At 29.4% G+C, this 20,863-nt stretch overlaps 1 protein-coding gene and 1 long non-coding RNA gene across 4 annotated transcripts in view; one reads left to right on the forward strand and one right to left on the reverse strand.

Annotated features, from left to right (window-relative positions):
* LOC142319790 (uncharacterized) overlaps positions 1-20,863 on the reverse strand; it is a 96,591-nt gene that overhangs the window by 66,592 nt on the left and 9,136 nt on the right. For all 3 annotated transcript variants that reach the window (XM_075357477.1, XM_075357476.1, XM_075357475.1), the window contains one exon: positions 6,536-6,662. The gene's annotated coding sequence lies outside the window, so the exon portion shown is untranslated. The remainder of the gene's footprint in view (positions 1-6,535; positions 6,663-20,863) is intronic.
* The window catches only part of LOC142319791 (uncharacterized), a 43,290-nt gene continuing 33,583 nt past the window's right edge, over positions 11,157-20,863 (forward strand). The window contains exons 1-2 of the long non-coding RNA XR_012755280.1: positions 11,157-11,378; positions 18,687-19,454. This is a non-coding gene — a long non-coding RNA (uncharacterized LOC142319791). The remainder of the gene's footprint in view (positions 11,379-18,686; positions 19,455-20,863) is intronic.

The raw sequence follows: 20,863 nt of genomic DNA on the forward strand, positions 1-20,863 counted from the left end.
ATAAATCTATCAATAATTTTATTTTCTTTTTAAATTTGGAATCCAACCTGTAGATTACAACAAAGGATATACGCTAAAACATTTCTTTCTTTAAATAGTTTATTACACTCGATTCATGTATTATTTTTCTAATTTCTTTGGTCGATCCTGCTTTCTTAGTTTAATATCAATCTGAGTGAATGAAAAGTCTTCATCGGTTGTGATTTAACCAGTTTATATAATCATATTTTGTATTTTTATAGTATTTTTATTGGCATTCATTTTCAAAAAAAAAGAAAAATCATCCTTGCGTGTCTCATAAAAATTTGTTTTCTTGTCTAGTACTTCTTCTTCTTACCTCTTTGTATCAGTTCTCTAAATGAACTTAGGTGATCTTGTTTCATGGCTGAATGGCAGAAATTAGAGCCATTAAGATACTGTGAACCTGAAGATTAGTTGTCACTTCCATACTTGTTTCCGGTTGTGATAATGAAGCTTCTTTTTGTTTTTATTCTGTTCCGTACATGTATTGCTGTAGATAATCAAGCTCTTTATTTATGGCAAGTTTTATACAACCGGATTCCTTCTTGCTTATTTTCTTTGCTTATTATTTTCTTGCTTCCTAACTACAATCTGTTCTATCTGTTATGTCCAAATTTCTTGAACTTGATTTCTGGCATGATCTCTCCTCTTGTACTTTGGACAAATTTATATAATTTCAAGCAAAACTTAAGACCAAATGGAAAAATATAAATATGTAGGTATTATTCAAATTAGAATGCAGAATTGACAGCTAAATAAAAAAGGAATATCATTGTTGCTGCATTACCCTTTTAAACTCTACAGCAATAATTGTGGTAATCTCTAGACATCAGTGACTTAATGAAAAACTAAAAGCTCTACAGCAGGAAGCAGCTCCATTATATATTGCTTCATCGATATTTTTCTTAAGAGAAAAAATGTTTAACATACGAAATAAAAAAATTGGAATATCAGATTTAACTGAATAATAAAAATAATTTAATAATAATAGAAAAAAATAAAATAAATAATAACAAATTGTTTATCATACAGGCAATTAATTAACTTTACATATAATACGCATAATCATCTTGATAACAATGTGAGTTGCTTGGAACTTTGTTTATAGTTTTTAAGAAATACAAATAAATTCTCAACAACTGAACAACTAAAATCTCTCTGTAGGAATATATTCAATACTCTCCAAGCATCTCGTAAATATGAGTTATAAATCCACCAAAATAGAAAATAGTGTTGATATTGTATACACACTGTAAGGAATTGTGTTCAGTAGAACACAAAATGACATATTAAATGAATAAGCACAATTAAATACAATACAGTATTTGATCAAATTCTAAGTATATCTGTTCCTAACATGAAAAGGCATAAATGTTTCATGCTTTGGTTATTAATTCCTTATTTATAATGATTTGTTTTGCCCCTGCTGCCCCATTTGCACAGAAAGTAACAAAATTTAATGCAGCTGAATTGCAAACCATTAAAAAGGCAATAAACTACAACATATAGTTCAATGGTAATTGTAATCTGCTACCTCTGTGTAAACGGCAGTTCACTAGTACTTGTACTGAATTTTTTCTAATCGGATTTTCATATTTTTCTTTTATGTTAGTTGCATTTGCTAATGGCACAGAAGAAAATTTTTTTCCGTTGTGCAAAAGGACAATCTTTAAACTAATTTTCAAAGAATCGATGAGCAATCTTCTTTCTTTAAAGTTATGTTCATTATGCAGTGAATCCATCACAGCACAAATATTGTTACAAAACACTAAATTATTTTTTTCAGAATATCAATCTTGAAACTCTTCCTGATAATAATGAAAGAAATATATTTCATATCAGTTTGGAGTAGTTTCCAGCCTTTCACAAATTCAAATCCTGAACAAGGTCATAATTCACTTTGAATTACCTAATAAGATTCATGGGAAGAGGATTCTGCTTCAAATGTAGGACCTTCTTGCTCTTCTTGTCAGAATTCAATGGCTACCTCATATTCTGATTAATTTTCTAAAGTTAAATCCTCGCCACGAGGCACTCTCCTAATAGCAGATGGTGTACGTTTGGATATTAGCTATTCTTTTGTTTCTGTAATACAGAAATAATAGTTCAATGATCTTGTAGTTCATGCCACATATTGATATGGTAAAACTCATATGCTAATTATCCCTAGCCCAGACAGTGAGATGTTTCACACAGGTTGAACAGTAGATGTGATGGGATCAATTCTAACTTTGATCTCAAACCTTAATGCCGGAATTTACTTCAAAGCATTTTTTAATTAGTGCAGTCAAACTTAATAGTTGTTCTTCAAGCATCGAATCCCCACACTTGTAACAGAAGTTTGGCTCAATTACGCATTTCTTGGCAAATTTATTCTCTTAACCCAACAAACCTGACACAGTAACTGTATATCACAAAACAGAATGAAACCACTGTATGTGCATACACAGTGAATTTTTATACAATATTGGTGTGTTCATTGAATCACTCTGCTCAGTACTGACGTGTTAGAACCTACTGTACATGAATCAATCATACAATTGCAGATGTTGGCTACATAATATTATAATTGTATCCACTCTCAATTAGAAATCATTTTAAATATTCTTTTATGTACGTAAGTTATCCCTAAAAAAATACATCGAATTCCACTTAAAAATATGTAGAAATATATTATTTAAAAATACATAAAAAATGTACTTCAAAATATGTTATCACATGTAGATTATGGAAAAATCCTGACTGCATTTTTTTAATTCAGCATAAAAAGTTAAATCACAAAAACAATAAAACTTTCATTTAATGAAACTGTGTTTATTAGTGTAATTAGAAAATGATAAACTGAACGCAATATTTGATTTTTTTTATTCATCATTCTGGCAAACGTTAAACCATACAACATACTACTACATTACTGTCTAAGTTGTCAACATATTTATCCTATGATGCATATCTCACACCTTCTGTATGAAAAGATATCATTAACTATATGCACCGCTCTGGCACATTATTTAATTCTAATCCACATTTACTTAGGCATTCATGGGCTGCTTATAAATCTCTCTGATAGTATTTAGTGAGCAAATGTAAACTTTTATCTGAAAATTTACTTGCTAATTTTGTCAATAAGTTAGTTTGAGTTCTTTATATAATGAGTTTCTTAAACTGTTAAGTTACAGTTTAACTAATAGTTCTATTATAACGATTAACAATGTTCTTTTTAATTAAGTATTTTTGATAAATGGTCTTGTTTTCTTAGATCAATAAATAAATAGATACACAAGCTCTTTTAAGTCACTCCTATCCACTCTTTTAAATCATAAAACTGAATTATAACACTGTTATAGAACAGCTATGAATTAGATAGTGTTTTTTTCTTAATGCGAGTAAATAAATAAATTTTTGTTACTAAGAGTACATATATAATACTAACATTGTTCTTTTTATCTTTTGCTGCAGGTACGACAACGATTACTTACATAGGTTAAGAGTGAACAGCCTTAATGTGGCTTAACTAATTAGTTTTATAATAACAATTAAAGGGAGGACTACTTACTTTGTAACTGGTGCTTCTTTCCCAGTAGGATTAAGTTTTTTTTAGGTAATTATATATTTTTGTTTTGTTTTGTAAACAACTGCATGTTAGAGTAAATTTGCATGTTAGAATTAAGGAAAAATTGTGTTTCCCCAGTAGACCCCTCAGTAGGTTATAATTGTTTTTTAATTATGTTATATATGTTGTATTTTTTTTACAGTTTAGTGTATTTTAAGTTAGAATTAATTATGTTAAGTCGCGTTCGCGTTCCATACCCCATCCACAGTAGGACCAATTATGAAGTGAGATATCATTTTAAAAATGCTTTGTTATATTTATTTAAGATTAGATTAAGTGCATGCTGTTAAGCCATGTTAACCTGAAGGGAATTTTCCCTAAGTACTGTTTTATTTATTATGTATATATATATTTCAAGTACATCAAACTGTATTTCTATTAATCGTCTTGATATTTTTACTAATTTTGTTTCAGAAAATTTAAGTTTGTTTCAGGAATAGATGATTGTAATATTTTAACTAATCGATGGTGAAAAAAATAGTCTGATAAAGAATAAAAAAGGAAAAATGGATTCCAAAAGAATTTAAATATTAATAACTTGTTAATTTGTATTAATTTATTTTACTATTTTTATACTAATTTTTCTCCAGAGTATTTCAAGTGTGTTTTAGGTACAGAAAATTGTGATATTTTAACTAACTAATGCTGGAACAACACACTAAAGTGATGCTTAGAAAATTGAACATGTGATGATGAATGTATAACAAAATATAAGATGAAAAGGCCAATTTGAAAAGAGTTCAAATAATGATCAGATTAAGAAGAAGACAGTCAACATCTAGATGGCATAAGTGAGTATAATTTTAAATTTAATTAGATTATAGGAAAACAATGTAAAACCTCATGATCTAATTTCTTTTATAAAATAATTGAAAAGTTTTTTTTTTGTAAAAGAAAGTTTTAATTTTTGACTCCATAAATGGTAAAACATTTCATGGAATGCTGCATTTGAGTTTAAATAGTTTTAAGATGTTGTTGCTGTTACCTTATTTTTAACAATAAAAGAACTTCTGCATTCACTACAGACACATTATATTAATCATGTAAGCATTATAAATCTTCACTTGCAGTTTTATTTTACATCACATTAAAGATAGGCACTCACTTTTTCTGTTTAGCTTTCGGAACCACTTTGAGGTATTACTTTAGAGGATGAATGAGGATGACATGTATGAATGTAAATGAAGTATTGTAGTCTGGTACAGTCTCACATCAACCATTCCTAAGATGTATGGTTAATTGAGACCTAACCACCAAACACTGGTATCCACAATCTAGTATTCAAATCCATATAAAAGTTACTAGGATTTGAATCTTAGAATTCTCGACTTTGAAATCAGCTGATTTGCAATAACAAGTTAACCACTAGACCAGCTCGGTGGGCTATGATAAATTAAAGTAGTAAAATAACTGATTTTAAAATAAATGATTCATCCATCATCAATGAGATTTACAACCCAACCTATATTAAACGCGGAGTGAAGCTGAACAAACTGATCAATGTCAGCCACATATCTGTTGACTCGTACTCCCTGTTTGTTTATACATAACACTTGATTTTTCTCATAGGCATTGTGCAAAAAACACATACAAATTTTGTTCCTCCATCTTTCCATTTTGAAACCACAATGTCCCCACATAGCAAAGTACATCCCACCCATTTTCATTTTTCTATCAACTTTTACAAGATTTTTAGGGAATAGTTTTCTAGTCTGTCTAATTGTAGCGCAGATAAATATATTTTTTGTAATAATTGTTTAATCATTTCAATATTTGAAAAGAAATTGTCAAAGAGGCAGTAACCCATCACCTCAAATATGTTTGCAATCAACTGTAATTTGGTAATAAATGTAATCCATTCAACCTAATGGATAAATTTAAAAAATAATACATAAAAATAATATTAATAATAATAATAATAATAATAATTAATAATAATTACATAATAATAATACATAATAATAATCAAAAATAATACTTTCAAAAAAAGAATACATTCACATTTAATTAAAAACAAAAAATTATATATAATTGAACATTACAAATTCAAACAAATCGGGACGTAGATAATTTCAATTCTTAATACATTCAAATTTTTGAAAGTACAGTATATTATTATGAAATAACATAATAGTTAATACTGGTTGTGCCAGAGGCTATAACCCACATCTTGAACCTCCTTTTTATCAGCTTCATTGGCATGTATTGTTACAAGAAGCTTCTCTCCTTAAACTTCATCATTCATTAAGAAATAAGTAGTATATTTTTGATTTCATATTTTACAAAATTACATTTTGAATTTTTGTATATTAAAATAAAATAAAATAGCTTTTTATTAACATAAACAGTTGCTAGTAACATTTCACTTACAATAAGAACAAAATAGAGGTATAATTTTTTGAAGGCCTATAAGCATCATGTAATGATTTAATTTATGGATATAATTTAATATGATAAATTTTTAAACCTGAATCAGATCAAATTAAAAAAGAATATTACAATATAGGTTCCACTTTATTAAGTTTCTACAAATTCTTTCAGTAATCGCAAAACGCAGAAGCACTGATTTTATTGACAGTCATAAAAGAAGTAACATAATCTAAGTTTTGTACAGATTCATGATTTAAGTTTTATAACATCTTCTCAACAAAAAACTCCATATATTTGCTTATATCACTTCAAACTAGAATATTCAAGGATTCTTTGGAACTAATTTACAACACTCAAATTGTTAGTACTTTCTGTAAATTGCATTTCAAACGCATGTAAGCAATACCTTATTTATAGGTTATCTGATGATGCTATATTTATTCATCCGTAATTAAAATAATGTCTTGAATCCTTAAAAAGTAATACACAATAATTAAAATATATTATTTTTCTTATCATCTAGTAACTTACTTTGTTAAAATAGAAGATATTGTAGACGTAAAATCAAAAATAAAACTGTCCCACAAAACGGACGTAATTCTCCCTCCAACAAACCGCTGGTGCTGTAGTCGCAAACCGCTTTTAAGTCAACAGCGATCTGTAACCATAGAAGCGGGAAAATTAAAATCTGGTATGTGACTGTACCAAAGGACGTTTATACAATCTAAATTAACAATAATAATTAATTTATAAATAATTTTGTATACAATATGACCTCTAATGTCTGGTGGTACAAATAGGTACGAAGGACCTATAAAGGGTTGAACAAACATAATAAATATATTTAATCTTGTAACTCAATGATATTTTGGCTTAAGAGGAGGGACTTTATTGTGTTTTCTTTGCTATTTTTAATAGATTACCTAACATTTAAAAATATCCTTTTTAACAATTTATTTAAAATACAATTAACATTTTTTTTAAATTAAAAATACAATTATAAATTTAACAATATAACTAACTGTAGATTTCTAAACAATACTAATAAAAAAATTAAAAAACAACCCTGGGTTTTTTTATCTCAAAGATATATATAAAAATATGTAATCAAATAATTTTTGAATTGTAATTTATTTTGTATAAATATATATATATGTATGTTTAATTACATAATTTTTTTATTTTATAAAAATATGATTTTGTGATGGATTTTGTATGGGAATCAGTCGACTCATTCAACTATAGCCAACCAAGTAGATTTTTTGTGAAGGTAAATTTGTTATTTTTAATTTCATAAGCTGGTTTTAACAGCTGATAAACAATCATAATTTGTCTACAGAATGTGAGTAGTTTTGTACATTTTTAAAAGTTGTATACAATTGTGCAGTGTGTGTGAAGGTGAGTGTTTTGTGTTCCGCGATCTCAAAATTTCATTTCAGTTTTCAAATGAGGAATATGCTAACAATTTTTATTTATGGTTATTGCAATGGTAACTCCTTGGCTGCAAAAATGCAATATCAAAAAAGATTTCCTAATATAAGGGTTCCAAATCAAAACCTTAATTTCAGCTTTCCATTGTTTACGCAGAACTGGTTCTTTACCTACACATTCTTATTCTGTTGAAAGACAAGAACAATGTCGTGTCGCTTACAAGGAGAACGTGATATAGCAAGTTCAATGTAGCCCGGGACTTAATACTAGACAAATTTCAAATTGCATTGGTTTGCCACATAGCACAGTATGGCGAATACTTAAAGAAAATCTCTTACCTGTACCACTATCAGGAGGTTCAAAATTTACTGCTTGGCGACTTTGCATTGCATCTAAAGTATTGTCATTGGCTTCAAGAAAACTGTCATTAAGTATGTTCTATTTTATTCCCTGATGAGGTAACATTTATAAGAGATGGAGTTAATAACTCTCAAAATAAACATCAATGGAATTTTGAAAATCCACGTGCTAGTAGATACAGTTTTCAACACAGGTTTTCTGTTAATGTTTGGTGTGGCATTATTGATAAGCATATGATTGCACCATTTATTTTTGATGGTAGCCTTACAGGAAACTAGTATTTTCTTTTAGAAAATAACCTGCCCTAGTTTTAAGAAGACATTCCACTAATAACAAGGCAAGAAATTATTTTTCAACACTATGGGTTTGTTATACATTTTTGTGAAGTAGTTAGAAATTATTTGAACGTAACATTTAGGAGCATCTGGATCAGGCGAGAAGGACCAATTAATTGGTCCTAGATTACCTGATCTGACTCCAATGGCCTATTATACGTGTGGACATACGAAATCGATAGTATATGCTGAAAAGATAACTACAAAAAGAATTGATGGCAAGAATTTTCAATGCATTTGAAATTCTACGAAATAATCCAGATTCGGTGAAAGAGCCACCAAAGGAATTTTAAAATGAGCAGAGTACTGTTAACAATGAAGGAGGACATTTTGAACAGTTGTTGAAATAGTAATTTCTTAATGTGCTTTTACAATTTTACTTTTGATGAATGATTTTATTTCTAGGTATTCTTGGATGTATACATCATTCTTGGTATTCTCGGATTACGTTGACTCTGATCACTTTTAATTGTTTCCTAGATAGTCATAAAAGAATGGAGGAAAACACTGAAACTCAATGTGGTAGAAACAATAAGTTTTTTTTTTTGTCTTCAGTCATTTGACTGGTTTGATGCAGCTCTCCAAGATTCCCTATCTAGTCGTTTCATTTCAGTATACCCTCTACATCCTACATCCGTAACAATTTGTTTTACATATTCCAAACGTGGCCTGCCTACACAATTTTTTCCTTCTACCTGTCCTTCCAACATTAAAGCGACTATTCCAGGATGCCTTAGTATGTGGCCTATAAGTCTGTCTCTTCTTTTAACTATATTTTTCCAAATGCTTCTTTCTTCATCTATTTGCCGCAATACCTCTTCATTTGTCACTTTATCCACCCGTCTGAATTTTAACATTCTCCTATAGCACCGCATTTCAAAAGCTTCTAATCTTTTCTTCTCAGATACTCCGATCGTCCATGTTTCACTTCCATATAAAGCGACACTCCAAACATACACTTTCAAAAATCTTTTCCTGGCATTTAAATTAATTTTTGATGTAAACAAATTATATTTCTTACTGAAGGCTCGTTTAGCTTGTGCTATTCAGCATTTTATATCGCTCCTGCTTCGTCCATCTTTAGTAATTCTACTTCCCAAATAACAAAATTCTTCTACCTCCGTAATCTTTTCTCCTCCTATTTTTACATTCAGCGGTCCATCTTTGTTATTTCTTCTACATTTCATTACTTTTGTTTTGTTTATTTTCACGCGATAGTTCTTGCGTAGGACTTCATCTATGCCGTTCATTGTTTCTTCTAAATACTTTTAACTCTCTGCTAGAATTACTATATCATCAGCAAATCGTAGTATCTTTATCTTTTCACCTTGTACTGTTACTCCGAATCTAAATTGTTCTTTAACATCATTAACTGCTAGTTCATGTAAAGATTAAAAAGTAACGGAGATAGGGAACATCCTTGTCGGACTCCCTTTCTTATTACGGCTTCTTTCGTATGTTCTTCAATTGTTACTGTTGCTGTTTGGTTCCTGTACATGTTAGCAATTGTTCTTCTATCTCTGTATTTGAACCCTAATTTTTTTAAAATGCTGAACATTTTATTCCAGTCTACGTTATCAAATGCCTTTTCTAGGTCTATAAACGCCAAGTATGTCGGTTTGTTTTTCTTTAATCTTCCTTCTACTATTAATCTGAGGCCTAAAATTGCTTCCCTTGTCCCTATACAATAAGTTTAGGTTACAAAAAGGATAATCCAGCAAAAATTCAAATAGAAGTGTTAAAAGTAATTGTGAAAAAACAGGATTATATATTTCCTGCGAAAAACAATTATAAATATTAAAAATAATCTATCATAAGAGAATTAAATGAATTATTCATCAGTCAAAAAAAAAAATTCTTTAATATAAATCTCTTAATATACAACAAAAAATTTCTTTAAGAAATGTAACAATTTTATTTTAATTCTTAATTTTATTAGGGAAATTGTAACTTGTAGAGTAAAAAAAAAAAAACATTTTAAAATACATATTTAGACAGTATATACTTACAAAAATTTCTCTGTAAATTTTCAAGTATCAATTCAGAGAACGGCGAGTGACATGGCATCAAAGTCTCTGCACTCTATTATTTAGGTTTGCAGCTCCTTTTCAATTGTGAACAGAGCATATATTTGGGAATGTAATAGGACTAATATGATTTCAGACGTCTATTTCAAAATTTTTGTTAATTTTTGTTTATTTTCAAAAGTCTTTAAACTGTTTTTAGAATATGTCTTTTGATAAAAGTTACAAATATAACTTTTCTTCTTAGTATGAGTATTTAAATTATTTTTAAAGAAGAACTTTGATTAAAAGTCTTTTGACAGAAGTTGGAAACATAATTTTCTCTCTTTTGCACGAATATTAATATGTATCATTGAACTCTTTTTATAATTAAATGATTTTAACAAAAGTTACAAATTAATTTTTTTTTCCTTGGTATGAGTATTTAAATGTAATTTTAAAGTATAACTTCGATTAAAAGTCTTCTGACAAAAGGTACAAACATAATTTTTGTCTTTTGTGTGAATATTATTAATATGTGTCTTTAAACTCTTTTTAGAATAATATGTCTTTTCACAAAAGTTACAAATATAACTTTTCTTCTTAGTATGAATATTTATGTGTTTTTAAAGAAGAACTTTGATTCCTGGTATGAGGCTGAACGTACCAAATTAGAGAGTAGTTAGAGAACTTGAAAGAGAGATTCAAGGATCCACTGTATGTGTGTGTGTGTGTGTGTGTGTGTGTGTGCATGCATGTGTGTATAAATGAATTATCTATATATATATATATATATATATAAAAAAAAAATTTCCTAAAATATTTAAAATCGTGTTAAATTCTCCAATGGACAATACGGTTGGTTGTACTATTAATGATATTTGTATATCGACTTAAAAGCGATGACAAATATAAGAGAACTTTGAGAACGGTCGGTTGTTATTATCAGAGGTGAAACAGTGCGATGCAGGAAATAAATTTTCATAATTTATTTTGCTCTGGCGGTTAAAGAGATTTGTTTCTCTTAACGCGACAGAAGTTGCAGGGTGGGGAACGACAGTGAATTACGTAGGCAGAATATAAAACCCAGCGGTCAGACTCGGGTTGATTGTAAAATGGCTATTGATGGCCTGCGATACGCTGTTCAATTTGGATCTTTGCGTCTGTGATCACACTTGATATATTATTAACTATTACTATTTCTTATGCATTGTTCATTTTATATAGCGACCCTCATTGATTGAGGTAAGTTTTTTTATATTATTATTTTAATAGAATTTAAAATTATTGCTTTTCCTGGTGTATCCATACTTACGTAATGCATTTTAGAATACAATGTGCACTGTCCTATTTTTACAAAATACATAACTATTTCTTAATATCATATCCAAACATTTCTAACATTGTTTTCTATTTATAATACCGGCGAAATGGTATCCCAAACAGATATGAAACAAGTTACATGCATGGTTGTAAATTTTAGGTTAAATGGGCAGTACATAATTAACCAAGGAAATAAAATTATTGTACAATCTCTAAACGTACTGTATTCGTGGGGTAAGCAAAATATGGTTGATGTGTTAAAAACAATTATTTTAGATAATTTAAAATCTAGTCCCAAGTAATCATTCAGGTTACACACTTTCTGGACCGAAGCCGAGAATCGATTCTCGGATCTTTGATAACAGACAAGTTCACCTGTGCCATCGATGGGATGATAAATTAAATTAATTTGTAGTTTTACTGATTTCAATTACGGAGCCATATTTTTAGTTTATAAAATAATATTGTGCATCTAACCTAGAAAAATAATTTATTCAAAAATAATGTCAGGTTCATGCCATTACAACTTTTTAATTAAACTGTACAATAGAATACAGAAACTATTATTTTTTATATATTTTAATTTATTTCCATTTTTTTATTTACAAAGATACTACTAAAAAACGAACAAATCCACCTTTACTGTTGCAGCAAATATCAAACCTCTTTTTGCACTTTTTGTTAATTTTTTTCTTTGATTCATAAAAACTATAATTTTTTAATTCATAAAACAATTTATAAAGAAAAAAAATCATTATCAAACTATAAAGAAATTTTTATGCTGGAATTACTCATAAAAATAGTACACATTTTACAAGTAATTCATTTTACATACTTGAAATCTTTAATTTGTAACTTGCTAGTTTAATTTTTTCTACAAAATTGTTGATCATTTTAGGGGAAAAAATATTACGATAACTTTTATTTTTAATTTTGTAAAACTGTTAAGAGTCTGGTATAGTCTTAATTACTGTACATTCCACACAGACTGGAAACTGTGTGTAATACATAGTTTCCTGAATGAAAGAGCTCATTAATTTGTTGCATTCTTTCTTATGATTGTGATAATTGTAAACCATCTGCAGTGTAGGTAGTACTAATAAGAATTACTTTCTTTGATGGTAATAATGCTCAGTATTGTTCAGATTCATCTGTTTTCTTTGCCATTTTGCTGAATGTAAACATCTGTCATTTTCTTCTCTTCTTATTTGTTAATGAACCAGCTCAGAACTATTAATGTCTGAATTTTCACCTTTCCTTTAAAATGTTGAACAGATAACATTACTAAATTCTATATCTGTTCTAGTTAGACAGCATATTTAATATATATTTAAAAATGTGAACTTAATTAAAAGCATGAAACTATTGAAACACAGTGTAATGATTAATTCAATGTAAGTTTAAAATAAATAAAGGAAGTGCTTAACTGTAATTGAAATAAAGTAATTGTCAGATAACCAATACTTGGTTATCTGACAATTACTTAATATATACAGTTTACACAACCGACAAATTACTCCATGGCTGGAATTGTTGTACATTATTTTTCGTCCTCCGGGCTGGATTTTATCAGATTTACGTGGTAGTGAAACAATAAATCTGCCTTGATTGTTCCTAGTGGTATGAAATTAGAAGTGTGTTTCACATGTAGAACTTTCATTAACTGAAACATCAGAATCAGTTGCATGAAGTTTCCAAAAATTTTCAAATATAGTTCAATGATCTAAGTTATTGTTGCTTGTAAAAGGGGACGGAACAGTATTTTTATGTTTAAATAATAGGAAGATAACCGGTGAGAGTATATTCTAGCTTAGTCTCATGAATAATAGGATATCTTGTATCTTGAATAAATTAACAAGATAAAATAAGATCTAAATAAAATTGGGCTCCGATTAAATGATCCAGCCTGACAGACCAAAAAAATGGATAAGACCAGATAATTAAATAATTATGTGAAATATCTGCTATATGTGAAGTTCTAATATTGTTTTATATATATATATAAATAAATTGCAGCTTGGAAAATTCAATTTCCATTGCCGATCTTCAATAATAATTAAATTATGAATGAACAAAAATATTATTTTGGTGCTTTCTTCACTATATTGAAACTGGATTCGTAATTTACATTAATATCTATATAATATTTGTGTAATTTAGTTTTACTTTGTTTTTTGGCCATATTCGTTATTGTAATCATTATGGATAAAGAACAAAATTATGTTAAAGAAAATCAATTAAGGACTGTATTACAAGAATTGGATTATTCGCAGATAAATAGTCAGCATAGAGTAAATAATCAAAAACATTCTGTAGGCACAACTATTAAACAATTACAATTGCAACTTACCATAATTTACCATCGTTCAAAGGTGAAATTCTTGAATGGTCTCACTTTTTTAATATATTTAATGATTTAATCCACAAGATTTAACAAATATTCAAAAATTACATTATTGACATTCAACAATTAGAGATGAAGCCTTAGCCATTATTAAAAATCTTCCAATAATTGATGAAAATTATAAAATCGCATTAGATTTATTGATAATACAACTTGATAATAAATTTATGATTGAATATTTTAATGTAGATTGCATTTTAAAATTAATTTCTGTGAAAAGAGAATCGTTAGATCTTCTATCTAAATTCATTAATGACATTTCTTCATTTGTCAACTCGCTTGAAGGAATACAACTTCCAGTTAACATATTTGAATTTATTGTAATTCAATTTCTAACAACAAAGCTAGATTATAATACTGCCAAATTATGGAATTCAGTATTGGAAATGCAAATGTTAAGTACAACAATGCATTTAAATCTTATCGCAAACATCCTACTTCCAAGGTTAGCAAGATTTATAAACTATATAATGTTAGTTACTATTCTAGATCTAACTTTAAACATAAGAATACTGTTACATTCCTTTTTACAAGCAATAATACCTTAGATCATTGAACTATACTTGAAAACGTTTGGAAAATTTATGAAGCTGATTCTGATGTTTCAGTTAATGAATCTTCTTACATGTGAAACACACTTCAAACTTAATACCACTAGAAACAATCAAGGTAGATTTATCGTTTAATTACCATGTAAATCCGATAAACTCCTGTTAGGTGACTCTTTCATTAACACTAAAATAGGTTCTTATATCTACCCATCGGGTTGGTCTAGTGGTTAACGTGTCTTCCCAAATCAGCTGATTTGGAAAGTCGAGAGTTACAGCGTTCAAGTCTTAGTAAAGCCAGTTATTTTTACACGGATTTGAATACTAGATCGTGGATACCGGTGTTCTTTGGTGGTCGGGTTTCAATTAACCACACATCTCAGGAATGGTCGAACTGAGAATGTACAAGACTACACTTCATTTACACTCATACATATCATCCTCATTCATCCTCTGAAGAATTATCTAAACTGTAGTTACCAGAGGCTGAACAGGAAAAAAAAAAGTAATGAATTAAATAAACTTAAGAACCATCAAATTATTTCTAACCAAAATAAAATCATTTCGCTTGACCTGTTTCTGGATGATTTAGGATTATTACAAGTGGGAGGTAGATTACAACACTCTTTATTTTATTATCAAACTAAACATCCTATTATTGTACACTCAAAGGCAAATATAATTAAATTATTTATTTACTGCTGAGCATTTACATCTTTTACATTCTAGTAATTGACGCATCAGTCATTAATAAATGTTTGAATTGTTCTTGCTTTCACATGAAAACTCAAATGCAACAACTAGGTCAGTTACTCTCTTTCATAGTAGTACCTTCTCGTCAATTCTCTGACTACACAGTCATTCATAGCAACGCTCAAAAGATTTATTTCACAAAGAGGTATTCCTACCTAAATATTTTCAGATAATTGTTCCAACTTCCGTTCTGCCAAGAATATTTTGTATGACTTATTTAAATTTGGAAAATCTAAAATCAAACATTCAATCCTTTTTGTACTGAATTTACAAGACTACACTCATTACATTTCATCCTCTGAAGTATTATCTAAACGGTAGTTACCGGAGGCTAAACAGGAAAAAGAAGAGGTCCTGACCAATTAGTTAGAGTCGTTGATTTAAAGACTACGAATGGTCAGCTTCAAAGACCTGTGCATAAGTTGTGTTTGCTGCCAGTGTCTGATAATTTAAAATTATTTATTTTAAAAAAATACTTCACATGTTACTAATTGAGAATATTGTTAAAATAATAATTTTGATTGATATTATACTTTATTATTGTAACTTATTAATGCGATTTATATTACGATCATAAATGTTATATATTGATATATAATGTAATATTCTGTATAATTATATCATACTGATATGCTCTTCTAACTCTCTACTGTACGGACTATTATACTATATTTGCATGTTCATATATACTACACCCATGCACATACACAGACAACACATACAACATAAGTACACACACACATAGATATTATATGTTAGATGTGATAAGTCACTAAATGTGCAATGTCTTCATTATTTACACTTTCTAATGGCACATGGTTATTCAGACCATTGGATACATCTCTTGTGTCATGAATAACATATTTATAGAAATCTTACTCTCTATACGATTACAGGTACAATTTTCCAAGAATATATATTTACATTTATTATTAATATTATGAGCATTATTGATTATTCTTATTACTATTATTTGTATACATTATCATTGATTTGTGATCACTATTATACATTATATTGATAAAAAAATGTAAAATAAATATACCTGGTTTATCTTGTATCACTGAATTATATTAATGAAATTTGTATTAATATAACATTTATCTACCTTATATTGATTTGATATGATATTACAAGAAAAAAGAACTTCTTTTTTGACGAGCAGTATGTTCAGATTCAATTGTTTTCTTTGTCTTCTCGCTTAAATGTAAACATCTCATTTTCTTTTTAATTGTTAATGAACCAGCTGATCTTAATTATTGTTAAAATTATTAATGTATGAATCTTTAGTTTCCTTTAAAATGTTGAAGAGATAACATTATACTAAATCTAGGTAGACAGAATTTTTTTTTTTTTTTACCCTCCGGGTCCGCAGTTAAGCAATTTTTATCCGCAGGGGATGAGATGAATGCTTTGCAGCATGTGTGAAAAATCCCATGGCTGACGGGGATTCGAAATCTGTGCTATTCGGCATTTTATATCGCTCCTGCTTTGCCCATCTTTAGTAATTCTACTTCCCAGATAACAAAATTCTTCTACGTCCATAATCTTTTCTCTTCCATATTCAGTGGTCCGTCTACAATATTTCTACTACATTTCATTACTTTTGTTTTGCTCTTGTTATGTTCATGTGTAAAACTTCTTCCAAATCGTTCATTGTTTCTTCTAAATCTTTTTTACTCTCGGCCATAATTACCATGTCATCAACAAATCGTAGCATCTTATGTTTTCACCTTGTACTGTTACTCCGGATCTAAATTGTTCTTTAATATTATTTACTGCTAGTTCTATGTAAAGATTAAAAAGTAACAGGAATAGGGAACATCCTTGTCGAACTCCCTTTTTTATTACAGCTTCTTTCTTATGTTCTTCAATTATTACTGTTGTTGTTTGGTTCCTATAAATGTTAGCAATTTTTCTTCTATCTCTGTAATTGAAACCTAAATTTTTTAAAATGCAAACATTTTATTCCAGTTTACGTTATCAAATGCGTTTTCCAAGTCTATAAATGCCACGTATGCAGGTTTGTTTTTCTTTAATCTTCCTTCTACTGTTAATCTGAATGCTAAAATTGCTTCCCTTGTCCCTAGACTTTTCCTGAAACCAAACTGGTTTTCTGCTAACACTGCTTCCACTCTCCTTTCAATTCTTATGCACAGAATTCTAGTTAAGATTTTTGATGCATGACTAGTTAAGCTAATTTTACTGTATTCTTCACGTTTATCTGCTCCTGCTTTCTTCGGTATCATAACTATAACACACATTTTGGAATCTAACTGAAAAGAGATGCGATGTATATAAAGTATATAATATATTATTATTATTTACTCATCAGAATACAAGATTTAATTAACTCATTTAAATAAACTTTCTTGGATGCTAAAGTAACATCTTGAAACTTCAAAGCCAAGAGGAAAAATGATCTGTCATTAACGGTGAACCATTATGGCTTACGCCATAATGGTGGATTGAATGTACAAGAATCTGTCGATTCATTCAACTACAGCCAACAAGTCTATTTTTTGTGAAGGTAGATACTTTCGATGGCTAAATTCTTGCTTGTGACCATAACTGTGTATAGACATCGACCGCAATTGTAATCGCGCAGCTAAAAGAAGAGTTGTTACAGTAAATTAGTCTAGTCATAAAAGGGGAGTCCGTCCCTGACTTTGTTTAACTTTATTTTATTTTTCCAATTATAAGGCCAAATTTGGTATTTTAAATCGATGCGAGAGTAGTATACGTACATTTTACTAAGGGACTAATAGCCCTATCTACGCTATTATCTATTTTATACCTAAATATAAGTTTTAAATATTTAGCTTTAACAGTAAATTGACTGCTAACTAAGATTACAATTAGCAACAGTTCCAAAGACCAGACTGCAGGTCTCTATGCCATCATTAGGTAGCCTAAAGAGGTAGCAGAAGAAAAATTAGTTAAAAAATAAAAATTGATTCATTAAATTTTAATCTCCCTCATCTAGAGTTGAAAACGATTTGTTTCTTTACGATATTTGCTCATTAAAGCACAATAATTTTTTGATTTATTTATAACTGGAAAATAACTGATGTGTTTTTTTTTTTGTTGCAAAACCCAGAAATACATACATATATATATATATATATATGACAAATATCAGTACACAGGATCAAAATACTGTTTAGATTTTTATCTGGAACCGATCAGAATAGATTACATAATTGTAAATTTCTAGGTTTGAGTTCATTGTTCAAAGAACTTTTATTCTGTTAATCCACATATCGATTACATTCATTGTAATTTTCCTTATATTATATAAGACTTTTTTAATATTTTATCAAAAATGTATTCATAATCGATCGTTAGAATTGAAGGAATATACTCGTGCTTGTAATGAACAACCGTAACATATAATGTGTTTTTTCACTCCATTTTTCTATATTCTCCTGAAGACTGGTGTAACAGGTGAAAACCTTTCGATACATTTTATTGATAAGAGATTGTAGATTGTTATTATTATATAATTTTTATTTCTTTTTGCAGGGAAAAAGGATGGATATCATCAGATGTGGAAGAAATTTATAAATCATAAAGATTTATTATAATTAAAATTGTAATATTATCGTAATGTATAAATTTTTTTTTTACTGTGTTATAAGCCTGTAATGTGAAATGTATCGTAGACGTAAATATTGTTAGGCTGTTCTTATCAAGGTTTTGCCACGGTTTCTCTTGATACAGTAGGGCAAATGCCGGAACAGTTCGTTTAGTTTTCCGTGGAATTTAATCTTTGATATCCTTATTCTTACCTAAAATAATGAAAATAAATATTTATTTATAATTTTATTTTTTGTAGTTTTTTTCATCGCCTGCTTAATGCCGAATTAATGTGACCCCCATTAACCACTAAAAGTTGAAATTTAGCTCAAATACATAATTTTCTATCGGCTAGATGGCGCTTCGCCGTGTTACAGCAACCGTGTCCGTGCTGCATTATACATCGGTTTCAAAACAAGCGGAATGGAAGAGGAGGGCTGATCGCACGGCCACCAAGGAACCTAAACGCCATTAGATTTCTTTTTGGGAGGCATATAAAAATCATTATTCGGAGAAAATCCCCGACATCAGCTATCTACAGGAGAGGGTTGTTGCAGTGCGACGGTAGCATACATTACACTCGACATCCTGACGAGTACGTGGGAAGAGCCGGATTACCGTCTGGACATTTGCAGGGCAGCGAACGGTACATATATCGAAGTACACCAAGAAAAACTTCAAAATCTACCCGTTAAGGATAGACACTAATGTACAGTAAGTAAGCTATACTACCTTAAATATAATGCCGTTTAAATCGTACTTGAAATCAAACAGTTCTTATATAAAAACTGTGTATGTATATTTATTTGAGAGTAAAATCATATTTCTATGGTTTGCATAATTTTTCCATACGCAACAGACATCCACACGTGGATCTAACCTACGAAGGATATCTCTATAGTAAATTTAAAGTAAAGTTTTAAGCGATTCAACGGAACATTTTTCCGATAGGTTATGTATAGTAAATTCAATTCGATGCCGAGTTGTTAATTGTACTTTATCGCCTGTGGTTGTGTTTTTTTTAGTATTAATACAATTTTTAACTGATTTTAATTTTTTTTTTCATTTAATTAAATATTTTGTGACACTCATTGTCATGAATTTATCACGGTTATGTATTTATCATGATTTCCCTTGATCCATCCAGAAAAATGTGGAGCGGTTCTTTTATTTTCCCGTCTAAATAACGCTATAGTACAGCTGTAGCTCTAGAAGGAAAAAGTATCCGTAATCTGTCCAATTTGGGCATACGCGGTTTTCGCCTCTACGGAACCCAAAAAACCGGATGGAAATTTTCCGAATGTTAATGTTCGTATGTACGAGTGTGCGAGTTCGGTGTGAGCCTCTAAATCGTCTTATATCACCGGATCAACCGGACCGATTTTGACCAAACACGGTCAGATTACGTTAAATTTTCAACTTAAAAACTCGATGGGGCGAGGCTGTAGGACAAGGGCACCCTCGGTATCTCGAGATTTCACCTAATTAAAGTCGTATTTTTCTTAAAAATAAAAATATTTGCGAAATCGCACCTCCACCCCAAAAAATGCTCTAAACTACTGTTATACGAGTATATTGTGACGTCACAGGTGAGCGGTAAAATTAAATAAATGAATAATATTTAAAGTGTAAAAAAATAGTTCGGACTGGCCGGTGCGGTAAGCCTCACAGCTGCAACAATCTGCCGACGGTGTAAGCGAAATTTGTTCTGTGCAACTTGTGAAATTACATTAGTTAATGCCGACTGTTGTCGCTAGTCCCGTCACACATGACGGTATGCGAATTAAATACGGTATGCGCGCGCGCTTTAGTTAGAATCATTGAATTAAGTAAACGAATAAATATACTTAAATAAAATAATAAATATTTTAAATTAAGTTGTGTGTGTAAGCCGTGCATCAGAATTAGAAATAATGGCTAATTGAATAAGACTACAGAATAAAAAATTCACAGTCTACTTACTTTATTCTATTTCTATAAAAAATTACATTTTATTTATATATTTTTGTAGTTTTTTTTTTTTTTTTTTTTTTAGTAAAATCAAAACTAGTACACGGTTGCATAACCTCCCCAGATTTCCTCTTGACTGATTTTTATTTCAAATACGCCATTGATATTTAGAA

This window comes from Lycorma delicatula, chromosome 2, assembly GCF_047948215.1.
Source record: "Lycorma delicatula isolate Av1 chromosome 2, ASM4794821v1, whole genome shotgun sequence".
In the NCBI taxonomy this organism is placed as follows: domain Eukaryota; kingdom Metazoa; phylum Arthropoda; class Insecta; order Hemiptera; family Fulgoridae; genus Lycorma; species Lycorma delicatula.